Raw genomic sequence first — 13,473 nt, 5'->3', positions numbered from 1 at the left:
ATGTTGGATGGGGACATGTGTATGACCCTGTCCTGCAGTGAGTTGATTAATCCATTCATGACTGGGTGTGGCAGGACTGCTGAGCTTCGATCTGATCTGTTCGTCTTGGGATCATTGCGTCCTCTCTACATGTTAGTACTGCTGTTTGGTATGTAACCAGTCAAGTGTGGTCGCTTTAACGGGTTTTCATCAGTTTTAGGAGCACATGGTTCTGACCCTGACATGTTTACCCACATGCGTCACTGAACCATAGATCAGCTTGATGGTAATTGTAGACTGAGGGATTATCCAGGGCAAAAAGTTAGATTATAGTTTTATATAATTCTGCTTCTGTTGTTGCTGTGGTTTACAGCACCACGTGGAATACACGGTTTGAGCTGCAATATCTCTCATACAGTTCTGCTGCTGTTCCCCAGTTCACACTGAGACCCAGTCACGCATCAGCCATGTACTCAGTGACCTACTCTGGTTTCTGATGTGGTACACGTCTAATTTTATATTCTCATTATATTGTCCATGGTGTCACACTTACAGTTTGTCTCATTCCTCAACACGCTTTAATATATTAATCTGAATCCTTTCCCTTCCAGTATATGCCACCTTCTGTGTTTAGAGTGAATACATCTCCCGCTGTTTCTCTCCCTAAGCGTAAGAGCTCTGTAGTGTCAGTGATGCCAGCCTTACATAGTTTCAGAACCAATGAATTTGTGCATCTTTTGTTATCTTGCACTTCCCGGTATATGGCGCTCCAGGTTGGACAAAGGGTTTGAGCAACGTTGACACTCATCTTTGAAAAACAGAAATTTCTGGGGAAGTTAAGCAGGTCTGGCAGCACCTGTGGAGTGAAAGTAGAGTTAATCATTGGTTCCAGTGATCGTTCTTCAACGCTCACCGATTCTTTTTCTGTTCTGGTTTCAGATTTCCGGTATCAACAGTTATTTGTTTTATTAAAAATGTGTTTTGTTCATTTCTGCAGAAACACAGCAGATCTGCAGCATCTACAGAGACAGAGAAACAGAGTTAGCGTTTCAAGTCCAGTGTGACACATCTTCAGAACAGAAAAGGATTGGAAAAAGGGCTTTTTAATCCCTTGCCAGAGGTAGTGGAGGCGTGATGGGAAACAGTGTGGAGGCGCAATGCCACTGACGAATGGACTTTTGTTTGTGGTAAAAGAGAATCAAATGTAAAATAAGTATACATTAGATTGTAAAGGGGGGAATTGGGTTCCTTAATTGAGTGCAAGACAAACGATTCATAAACAGGGCAAGTTCATTGGGAGACCAAGAGAAGGAATGTATGAAGATTTGAGAACAGCCATAAAGGCGTCATGCTGTGAAGTTATGGAATTGAATACCTACTCCTACAGGCTGTAACGTACCAAAGTGAAATGTGAGGTGTCACTCGAGCCTGGGTTGTACTTCATTGGAACATTACAGCTGCCCAGGACTAAAATGTTAGCATGAGAGCAAGGTAGGTTATTGAAATGGGAAACAATGAGACGGTCAGGGCTCTTCCTACAGACAGAATGGGAGTGTTCCTCAGTGCAGTCTCTGTTTGGTCTCCCCAAGTTAAAGGAGACTGAATTGTGAGCAGGAATGACAGGAGATTGGATTGAAAGATTACATGTGAAATGCTGCTTCTTCTGGAAGGTATGTGTTGGGTTGTTAAGAAATGAGGAAAAAGTTAACGATCTTTTCAAATGTCCAAGTGTATTTCCTCTTATATGTAGACCACATAGTTCCACAACTTGGAGAGAGTAAGTACTACAGGTGCGAGAGGCCAGAGTTAATAAACTTGGAGCTGGAGAAACACAGAAGAACAGACAGAATCAGAGGAGCAAAATGGCAATATTTTGATATTGGACCTTTCTTCAGGATTGCTGAGGTGGAGGGGAGCCCAGAAATGGGGTGGTGGGATATGGAAGGGGGAAGGGTAGGCATGATGGTGGTGTATACATGCAGGTATGAGGTTACTGTGATTGGTCAGTGGAAGGGTGGCGTGGATATGTGAGTGAGAAGATGGACAGGTGGGTCTGGCCAGGGAGAAGCGACATGGGGTAAGGCTGCGTGTGGAGGGACTTTGAAGCTTGTGCAGTCAATATTGAGGCCATTGGGCTATCAGCTTCAAAGGTAAACTCTCAGGTAGTGTTCCTCTGACAGTGGACAGGCTAAGGATGAGCATGTGCTGAAAATGTGTTGCTGGAAAAGCGCAGCAGGTCAGGCAGCATCCAAGGAAAAGGAGAATCGACGTTTCGGGCATAAGCCCTTCTTCAGGAATTCCTGCTGCACCTTTCCAGCAACACAGTTTCAGCTCTGATCTCCAGCATCTGCAGTCCTCACTTTCTCCTTAAGGATGAGCATGTCCCCAGATGAGTTGGAGGGGGAATTAAAATGGAAGGTAACTGGAAAGTCGGGTTGGTTGTTGTGTTCAGAGCACTGGTGCTCCATACAGAGCCTGATCCTGCCCCACCAAGCACGTCTCCAACTCCAGATGTGGTCTCCTCTCTATCAGGGAGACCTAGGGGAGTTTCAGGGACCTCGTCATGGAGCATCTGCTCTCTGCACGCTTTAAACATCCCTATATTCCAGTTGCCATTCATTTCAATTACTCGCTCACACCGCCCCACACCCCCTTGCTCATCCAGCGACAGGTCTATCCTTGGCCTGATCTTTCAGCTAGAGAGCTTACAGTTCACTGGTCTCAATATTAACTTCACCAGCTTCAAAATCTCTCCACCCACAGCCTTATTTCATGTTCCCCTTCCCTGACCTGACCTAAGCTGTCCATCTTCCTATTCCCATATCCACTGTACTCTTCCCACTGACCAATCACATTATCCCCCTACTTGCATACCTTTTCGTCATCCCACCTACCCTTCCCCAGCCCCACGCCCCTCCCTCTATTTACTTCCGCTCCCCTTCCCCGGCCCAATCCTGATGAAGGCTTTCAGCCTGAAACGTTGACTTTCCTGTTCCTAGGATGCTGTCTGACCTACTCTGCTTTTTCAGCTTCATATGTATTGCTATATCCGCAGGAACATATTTTGTTGTGCATTTTATAATAGTTTATTTTATTTTAGCTGTTTACTGACAAGCTTATCTCAACATTCTCACTACAGGGTCAAGGAAGCAGTCTCTTTGTCACGAATGTTCCTGTCTGCTTCGAAATGATTTCCTTTGTTTTAACTGTACTTTCAAGTCTGCTGTTCGCAATAGCATTGTAAATGTAACTCTTGTTATGCTGAAGCTAATGAAACCAGGTCCAATGTACTTCAGAACTTCCTTGTTCTCATACTCCACACATCTATTGACAAACGTAAAGATCCATTAAGTCCTTCTATACAACAGTTTCAACTTGCCTGGCCATTTGTAATTTCCTGTCTTCTGTGTCCCTCTCTCCTTACATTTACCAGTCCTCCCGCTCTCCAAAATTTCCAGAAAGCTCACCAGCAATGCCTCCACAATCACCTTCGGCATCTCTTCAGAACTACTGGGTGTTCTCCAACTGGTCTCGCTGATTGATCCAACTTCACCTTCCCCAGCTCCTTCTCCTTACTGGTGGTCACTATACTCACCTCTACCCTCTGACTGTCTTGAAGTTCTGACATTTTGCTGGTGTCTTCCACCGTGAAGACTGTTGCAATGTATTCAATTCCTCAGCCTTCCATTGCTTCCCATAACTATTCAGGCTTTATTTTCCAACATTACTTTGTTTGTTCTTTACTCCCTGTCTTCCTTGTTATATGTCTAAAAATCTCTTTCAATGTTCTTTTACATGATTAAGAAGCATAATATCATATTTCACCCTCTGCTGCCATTTGCTGTTATTAGTTATCCGTGCTGGAATTTATAGGCTTCGTAATTGTCTAGATTCCCAATAATCTTCACCACATTGTGCACATCTTCTTTAACTTTTATGCTGTCCCTGACTTTGTTATCACTCATGGCTGCCTTGTCTTCTGCTGAATATCTTTATTCTTACTTGGGATGAATTTCTGACGTGCTGCTGAATTATCTCCAGAAACTCCTGTCATTGCTGCTTCACCATATATCCGTGCTCAGCTCCCCTTCCAACTAACTCTGGCCAACGCCACTCTCATGTCTTTTTAGTTACATTACTCAATTATAAGCTATCTCATCGAAAAGTGAGCAATAGATGTAAACTGAAAGAGGGACATTTGAGACATGGGACACGAAGAACGATTGGAGGATTTATTAACTAGATGGAATGACAAAGACAGAGAGAGAGAATATAGATGTGGAGATGTAAAAATAGAGGCGTCTTCATGATTGATACAATTAGATGTGCTTCCCTATTTGGTTTGTCAATTCCTGGGTGCAGTGGTCCTTTATGCAGTATATGTGCAACAGATTAATCTGTTGAAATCCTGGATTTGATGCCAGACTTTTTATCTCCATCAATATGACAGGCACCAACTGTTGACAGAACCCAGCATATGTTTCCTGGTTGAAAATGGATTAACTGAAACAAGTTGGAACACCAGAAATAGGAATTTATAACATCCATCCGATAAGAATGAAAGATTAGATCAGCGAATACCAGAAAGGGGCAGGAGGCAGACGGTACGTTGAGAGAAGGGGAACAAAACCTCTCAGCTGAAGAGTAAATAACATAGTAATATTTTATAAATTTTGTACATCACATGCATCATGTTTGTTAAGTATGTCTGTCTTGTTCATTCTGAATATGTTGCACACATATGAACAATCTTATCTATCTGCACACTCACTCACACACACACAGAGACACACACGCAGACACACACACACCAATCACTGTTCAGCCATTCCATTTGAAATGATTCTGTTTTGTTTACACTGTCAATTGCCATTCCTTCTTCTGAATATATTCTGTTTCTTTCACTGCATTTTATTTTATTCTGTCTGTCAAGAAGACATTGGGGACTGGTGGGGATATCACTTTGCTCCTCATCAGTCTCCACAGCCACTGTCTTCTATTCCTTTCTGTTTATTAACCCATGAAAAATACGTACTGTGTCTGACCCTTGAATCCCAATAAAGAGGTCAATTTTAAACAGAACACTTACTATTGCGCTAAGGCTACAAAACATCTCAAAAGGAAAAGGCATACAAATTGTGCAATAAGATGTTTGCATCTTTACAAACAGATTATAGAATTGCCTTGTGTAAATGTTAAACAATTAACTGGTAAGAGCTGTGAGAGTAAAATCCAGGGAAATCCGTATTTCTTGTGTATGTTCAGGGCAGTTGTGACCAGAAGCAGTTTTTATATTGGAAGTTGTTGTGGTGGAGGACACTTCAGTGTAGTAACAACATCTCGATTGAATCTGTGTAATGATGACTATTCAGGCAGGTTGCTACCACATCCTCGCTATTGTTGGTATTCCTGGTGCGTCGATCTCTGACCATTTACTAATTCTCTAACCCGTTGTGAATGTCATCGTTTTCTCTGTAGTGTATATTTGGCACAGATCCAAAATATTGTCTTCGCTTTCAATCGCAATTTCCATTTCTATACCATGAATTTCATATCCCTCGCTTACAAGCATCTGAGGAGAAACTAAAGTGTTCATAACCACGATTACCCCATTTTATCCTGAACTGATTTACATCTCAATATTCCGTCTACCACAAAACCTGTCCACTCCCACCTTCACAATATCCCCAGCCTTCACTTCTACCTCAACACAGTTTCTGAATAAACCATCATCCACACCTTTCCAGTTACAATTCTCTTCTGGCAACTCTTCTCGTTACACATATCTTGATTACAAACGTTTTCTTACATTGACTTGGACCTATGCCAGGTGCAGAGATTGAAGACAGTTTGATTCTAAAATGACTTTCAGTATAACCTGTAACCTCAAACGAGGGAGAGGACTATGCTGTCAGTGACCAGGAAGTGACAGTTTCATTGAACTGTCTTGATTCTAGAACCTTCTGAGGAGGAGTGGGTGTCACGTCCATCATCTCCCAATTGCAGTGTTCCGATGTCTTCACACAGTGACGGAATCAATCTCTGCCTGCTGCTGAGGGTATTACCTTCGTCCTGTCTCCATAATGGAAGGTGCCTAAAATCTTCTAGAAAACATATGGGACAGATTGTCTGGTGAAAATAAGAACATGATTAGAATTAATAAAGTGAACTTTCTCAAAAACTAATTGAATTGAAGGTTGGCAAGTTACTGCACCAAATGAGTTCCATCTGAGTTTTCAGGGAAGTGGCATTGCAGCTAGTGAATGAGTTATAGAGACATACAGGACAGAAACAGACGCTTCGGTCCAACCAATCAATGCTGACTATTCCAATTCCAAACTAATTTAATCCCACCTGCCTGCGCTTGGCCCATATCCGTACAAACCTTTCCTATTCATGCATTTATCCAAATGTCTTTTAAACGTTGTAACGACAAGAAAGCAGTATTGATTACCCTCCAAATTTCTTTAGACTCTGGAATTTATCGTTCCTGCAGACTGGAAAATAATTATTGTAATTCTAAATATTTAAAACCGGAGTGGGAGGGAAACGAAAAAAAAATTGGTACCATGATGTTAGGTCTGAGGAAAATATTAGAACCTTTTATGAGAAATTTTATAACTCGACACTTGGGAAATCATGATGTGACTTGGTACAGTCAGCTTAGACTTAGAAACCAGAAATCATCGTTGAGAAACCTGTGGAGTTTGTGTTAGTTGATACATCCACAAGAGAGAAAGAGTGTGAGTGGTGTATTTGAATTTGCAGAATCCTTTTTTTGCATTGTTGCTTACAAGTGAACAAAGGAAGTTGCAGTCGGGGTGATCTGGATATACCACATGGATTGAGAATTGGTCAGTGGAAGCAATACAGTGCTTCTTGCACTTTTATGGACTGAAGGCAGTTACTCATGGGATATCACAAGTTTCCGTGTTTGAACCACAACAATTTGCAAGGCATAGAAATGATTTGGATATGAGAAATAAACAGCATGCATCTCATTTTGTATTGATTAAATTGTACAAGGTTGAGAAGTGTTGTTTTTCAAAAGGACCTGAATGTCCTTGATCATGAGTCACCAAAAATAGCACATCCAAGGCCGTAAGTATTGAGCATCTTATATAGTATGCTGCCCTTCATTGTAATATGATTAAAGTGCATAACTAAAGCCGTCTTCCCGTATTTGTGGGGCCTTGATGAGAGAGTATTTGGGGCACGGTGAAGAGGTATGATCTTCTTTGTAAGGCACGATCTCATTAACACAGGCACAACTCAAGCAAGTATTAGGAGTCTAATCCATGAGATTATGACTCCATGAGGAGACAGTGATGGAACTGAGTATTTAATCTGTCGTGCTAAGAGTCAAAGAGGGATGATTGCCCTGAAACGTGGGGATTAGCGACTATCACATATTTCTAAAAGAGACACTGTTCGGGTGAGAAATGATTAATTGATTAGATTTATTGTCACATGTGCCTAAGGCCAGTGAAAGCTTTATTTATGAGCAGTACAGGCAGATGACAATAAGCAAGGACGCACAGATCATAGGGTGAAAAATAAATGTGGACATAGTAAGGCGTGCAGGTTACAATGCGCAGAACATTCAAAAAACATGATCAACATGAACAAGATCATTATTATTTGGAGTTACAGAGTCCATTCATCAGTCTAATATAGCATCACTGATACTTTATGTGACTGAATGATCTCTCCCCACATTAATGTGCCATCGGCATGAGGTCATACAAGAGAAAATTAGGGAGTTAGGAACCAACTTAACAAAGTAGGACCTCGGAGGTTTGCTACCATTGTCAAGTGCTAGTCAGCGTAGGAATGATCGAATAATCAGGAAGAATGTGTGGCTTGATAGATGATGCAGGAGGGAGGGGTTCCCATTTTTGGGATATTGGGACCAGTTCTGGGGATGTGAGACTATTACATATCGGAAGGTCTACACCTGGGTAGGACTGGAGCCAATGTTCGATGGAGTGCATTTGTTAACGCTGTTGGGAAGGGTTTAAACTAATGTGGCAGGGGATCGGGTTACAAATTTGTTTCATGAAAAGAAAGGAGGTAGTAACTAAAGCCTAAGTAAGTCGATAATGAAATCAGCATGACTGAGGAGAAGAGGAGGAAGGAAGCGGAGGATGAACACAGAGGGACTTGTCGTTTTAATGCAAGAAGTATAGAAGGTAAGGCAGGTGAACGTAGGGCTTGGAATAGTACCTGGTAATATAATGTTATTGTTGTTACTGAACTTGGTTGAGGGAATGGCGTGATTGACAACTAAGTATCCCAGGACATTAATGCTTCAGGCGGGGTAGAGAAGAAGGTAAAAGGGGTGGATGACAAACGTCACTGGTCAAAGAAGATATCACGGCAGTGCTGACGGAGTGCACCATGGAAGATTCGAGCAGTGAGGCAATATGGGCAGAGCTCAGAAAGAGAAAGGGTGCAGTAACAATGCTGGGATTGTACTACAGGCCTCCCGACACCGATCAAGGTACAAATGTGCAGATAGATCAGAGAAAGATGTGGGAGCAACAGGATGGAGGTGATAGGAGATTTTAATTTTCCCAACATTGACTGGGATTCACTTAGTGTTGGGGGTCTAGATGGAGCAGAATTTGTAGGACCATCCAGGAGCATTTTCTAGAGCAGTATAGAAATAGTTAAACTCGGGAAGCAGCCATGCCAGACCTGGTGTTGGGAACTGAGCCCGCCCAGGCGGTGGAAGTTACAGTGGGCGATTACCTTGGGAATAATGATCACAATTCCTTTAGTTTTACAATAGTCATGGAGAAAGATGAGAGTGGTCCTAAAGGAAGAGTGCTAAACTGGTGGAAAGCCAACTATAGCAAAATTCGGCAAGAGCTGGGGAACGAGGATTGGGACCAGCTGTTTGAAGGGAAATCCGCAAATGTTATGTGGAAGGCTTTTGAGGAGAGGTTAATTAGTGTTCAGGAGAGATATGTTCCTGTGAAGATTATGGATAGAAATGGCTAAGTTAGGAAATCATGGATGACAAGTGATTTTGTGACACTAGCTAAAAGGAAAAAGAATATGCACATAATATCTAGGTGAATGAAGATATAGGAGGCCTTGGAAGAATATTGTGAATGTAAGACCAATCTGAAGGGAGGAATTAAGAGGGTGAAAAGGGGTCATGAGATATCCTTAGCCAGCAGGATTAAGGAAAACCTTAAAGCTTTTTGGTCACATATAACGCGAAAGAGGGTAGCTAGAGAAAGGGCCCACTCAAGGACAAAGCAGGAAAGATATGCTTGGAGGCAGAGAAATCGGGAAAGATTCTTAATGAGTACATTGCATCGATATTCACCAAGGAGAGGGGCTGGGTGGATGTTGAGGTTAGGGATAGATCTTTGATTATTCTTTGTCAAGTCTGCAGAAGGAGGGAGGAAGTGGTGTGATTTCCAAAAGACATTAAGAAGCACAAGTCCCGAGGTCTGGATGGAATCTTTCCAAGGTTACTGAGGGAAGCGAGAGAGGAAATAGCTGAGGCTTTAACAGATATTGTTGCAGCGTCCTTGAACACGGGGGAGGTCCCTGGGGAATGGACAATTGCTAATGGTGTCTCCTTGTTTAAGGAATAATCCAGGAAATTACAGACCTGTGATCCTGACGTCAGTGGTACGGAAGCTACTGGAGAAGATACTGAGGGATAGGATATATACCCATTTAGAATGCAATGACTTCTCCATGCGAGGTAGCATGGTTTTCTGCAGGTACGGTAATGGCTTACACACTTAATAGAATTGTTTGAAGAGGTGACAGTGTTGATTGATGAGGGAAGGGATATAGATGTCATACGGATGGACTTTAGTAAGGCGTTCGATAAATATCCCCATGGTAAGTTGATGAAGAAGGTGAAGTTGCATGGGTGTTCTAGCTAGATGGATAGAAAACTGGTTCGGCAACAGGAGACAGAGAGTAATAATGGAAGGGAGGTTCTCAAAATTGAGATCTGAGACCAGTAGTGTCCCACAGGGGCCCTTGCTGCGACATTGGTTTTTGTTGTATACATAAATGATTTGGAGGAAGGTATAGCTTGTTTCATTAGCAGGTTTGCAGATGACACTAAGATTGGTGGAGTAGCAGACAGGGAAGGGGACTGTCCGAGAATACAGCAGAATATAGATAGATTGGGGAGATGGGCAGAGAAATGACAGATGGAGTTCAATTTGGACAAATGTGAGGCGATGCATTTTGTACCATCCAATCCAAGAGTGAAATATACAGTAAATAGAAAAGTATTGGGGAAAATTTATGTACAGAGACATCTAAGTGTTCAGGTCCATTGTTCCCTGAAGGAGGCAAGGCAGATCAGTAGAGGGGTGAAGAAGGTGTACGGCATGGTTTCCTTCATTTGTCCGGGTATTGAATATAAGAGTTTGCAGGTCGTGTTACAGTTGTATAAGACTTTAGTTCAGCCACATTTTGAATACTGCATACAGTCTGGTCGCCACAATAGCAAAACGATGTGGATACTTCGGAGGGGGTCCAGAGGAGGTTCACCAGGATGTTGCCTGGTATGAAGGGTGCCAGCCATGAAGAGAAATTGAACAAACAAGGATTATTTTCATTAGATAGACGGTGGTTGAGGGGGAACCTGATCCTTGAATGGCGAGGGATATTGAGGATCTGGTAAGGACATCAAAGAAGGCATACATTGGGTTTAAGATATCGGGCTTAAGTCAATACTTAGATGACTACACAAAGTGTAGAAGCACCCTGAAGAGGGGAATCTGAAGCCTAAAAAAAGGACATGACATGGATCGCTCAGAAAAGGTGAAAGATAATCCCAAGAAGTTCTCTAGCCATATTAAGAGTAGAAGCGTGACTCAGGATCGAATAGGTCCCCTTACTGATGAGCATGGCTGTCCTTGTGTGGAATCACCAAGATGTGGGGGGGGGGGGGGGGGAATTATTTAATGAATATTTCTCCTCCATGTTTAATCAGGAGCAAATGATGCATGCTAAGGAAATAAGGAAAACAAGTGGGAATGTTTTGATCTGCATGCATATTACCAGAGTGGAGGCATTTGCTACCTTAAAGCACAATAAGGTGAATAAATCCCCTGGGCAAGAACATGTCCATCGTCGGATGTTATGGGAGGCAAGGGAAGAAATTGCACAGGCCCTTGCACAGATTGTTGCTTCATCGTTTGCCACTGGAGTGGTTCCATTGTTTAAGAAAGGTAGCAAAGACAAACCAGGGAGCTCTTAGTCAGTGAGTGGAACATCAGTGTTAGGCAAGTTGTTGGAGACGATAATGAGAGGCAGGATGAACCAACATTTGGAAATTCAAGGTCTGATTAGAAATAGTCAGCATGGATTAGTGTGCGGGAAATCATGTCTGACAAATCTTTTAAATTGTTTCAAAGAGATAACCTCGAGAATACATATGGGAAGGACAATGGATTATATGTATATGGACTTTAGTAAGATGTTTGACAAGGTCCCATACGGCAGGTTAGTCAGTGAGTTTAGGTGACGTGCAATCCAGAGAGAGCTAGCTAATTGGATTCAAAATTGGTTCGATGGTAAGAAGCAGAGGGTGATGGTTGAAGATTGTTTCTCAGACTGGAGGTCTATAACTAGTGCCACAGGTGTCAGTGCTGAGACCTTTGCTATTTGTTATTAACATAAATGTTCTGAATGTGAATATACAAGGCATGATGAGGGCCATAAGACAAAGGAACAGAAATTGAAATATTCAGCCCATCGAGTCTGCTCCACTCTTCAGTCATGGTTCATAAGTTTCTTAACACCATTCTTCTGCTTTCTCGCCATAATCCTTGGTCCCTTTGACAATCAAGAACCTGTCCATCTCAGTCTTATATATACTCAGTAAGCTGGCCTCCACAGCCTTCTGTGGCATTGAATTCCATGGATTCCCCACTCTCTGGCTGAAGAAGTTTCTCTTTATCTCCGTTCTAAAAGCTGTTCCATTTACTCTAAGGCTGTGCCCTCGGCTACTAGTCTATTTTACCAATCGAAACATCTTCACGACATCTATTCTGTGCAGACTATTCAGTATATTTCAATTAGATCTCCTCTCATCCTTCTAAAATCCATTGAGTAAAGATTCAGAGTCCTGAAAGTTTCCTCATATGTCAAGCTTTTCATTCCTGGGACCATTCTCGTGAAACTCCTCTGAGCACATTCCAAGCCCAGTACATATCTTTTGTGATAAGGGGCCCAAAACTGCACAACATACTCCAAGTACCCCCAAGAAGGTTACTACATTTATGGATGATACAATTAGGAGGTATCATTGCTAGCGGTGAACATTATCAGAAATAATAGAGGGATTTTAATCTGATGGGGAAGTGAGCTGAGGATTGGCAACTGCAATTAAATACAGATAAGTCGGAGGTATTACACTTTGGAAGGTAAAACAAAGATAGGACTTATACAGTAAATGGTTAGGTTCTGAGGAGTTTTGTGGAACAGAGGAACCTCGGATTACAAGTCCATATTTCACGGGAAGAGGCGTCACGGGTCGAAAGGGTGGTAAAGAAGGCATTTAGCATGCCGGCCTTCAACGTTCAAAGCATTGAATATAGGAGTTGGGACATTATGCTACCATTCTGTAAGTCGTTGGTGAGGCCACACTTGGAGCATTGTGTACAGTTTTCGTCATCCCGTAAACCTGAAACAAGTGCAAAGAAGTTTGACAAGAATGTTGTCAGGACTAATAGGCCAGCATTATAAGGAGGGGTGGGCCAGGTTCGGATATCATACCTTGGAATGTAGGAGAATGAGGGGGTGTTTTTATGGAGATGCATAATATTACGCGCGTCATGGATAGGATGAATGCATAGAGTCATTTTCCCAGAGATTACGGACTGAAAACTACAGGGCATTTTTTTAGGTGAGGGGGAAAGATTTAAGAAGGACCAGAGGGCCAGCTTCATTGTGCAGAGAATGTTCTTGAAATGGAATGGGCTGTCAGAAAAGGTAGTTGAGGTAGGTACAATAGCAACATGTAAAACAAATCAATTGATACATAGATGGGAAGGGTTGAGAGTGATATGGTTCAAATGTGGGCAATTGGAATTAGTTGAGTGGGCAGCATGGTCAGCACGGACCAGTTTGGGCCGAAGGGCCAGTTCCCATGCTCGATCACTCTATGATTCAATGACACTCCATTCAAGTCAGTGACCCAGTGACACTCCGGCTTATACCAGCCCACACCATGTCACTATCAGGGGGACACTCTGGGCTACATCAACTCACACCACGTCACTGTCAGGGGGACACTCTGGGCTATACCATCCCACACCATATTACTCTCGGGTGACACTCGTGGATAGAGCAGCCCACATCATCTCGCCATGCAGTGGCTTCTATCATTTGATTGTCAAAGTTGCAGATGTTATCTACCTGCTTGGTAATGTTCTCAAAGAGGTCAGTAATCCTCATCATACACTTGCCCTTTACTATGTAACAAGCCCGATCCTCTTTGCC

Source organism: Chiloscyllium punctatum, chromosome 16 (assembly GCF_047496795.1).
Source record: "Chiloscyllium punctatum isolate Juve2018m chromosome 16, sChiPun1.3, whole genome shotgun sequence".
NCBI classification, from domain to species: Eukaryota; Metazoa; Chordata; class Chondrichthyes; order Orectolobiformes; family Hemiscylliidae; genus Chiloscyllium; species Chiloscyllium punctatum.
The sequence above is the reverse complement of the archived record's forward strand: the minus strand, read 5'-3'. Positions refer to the sequence as shown.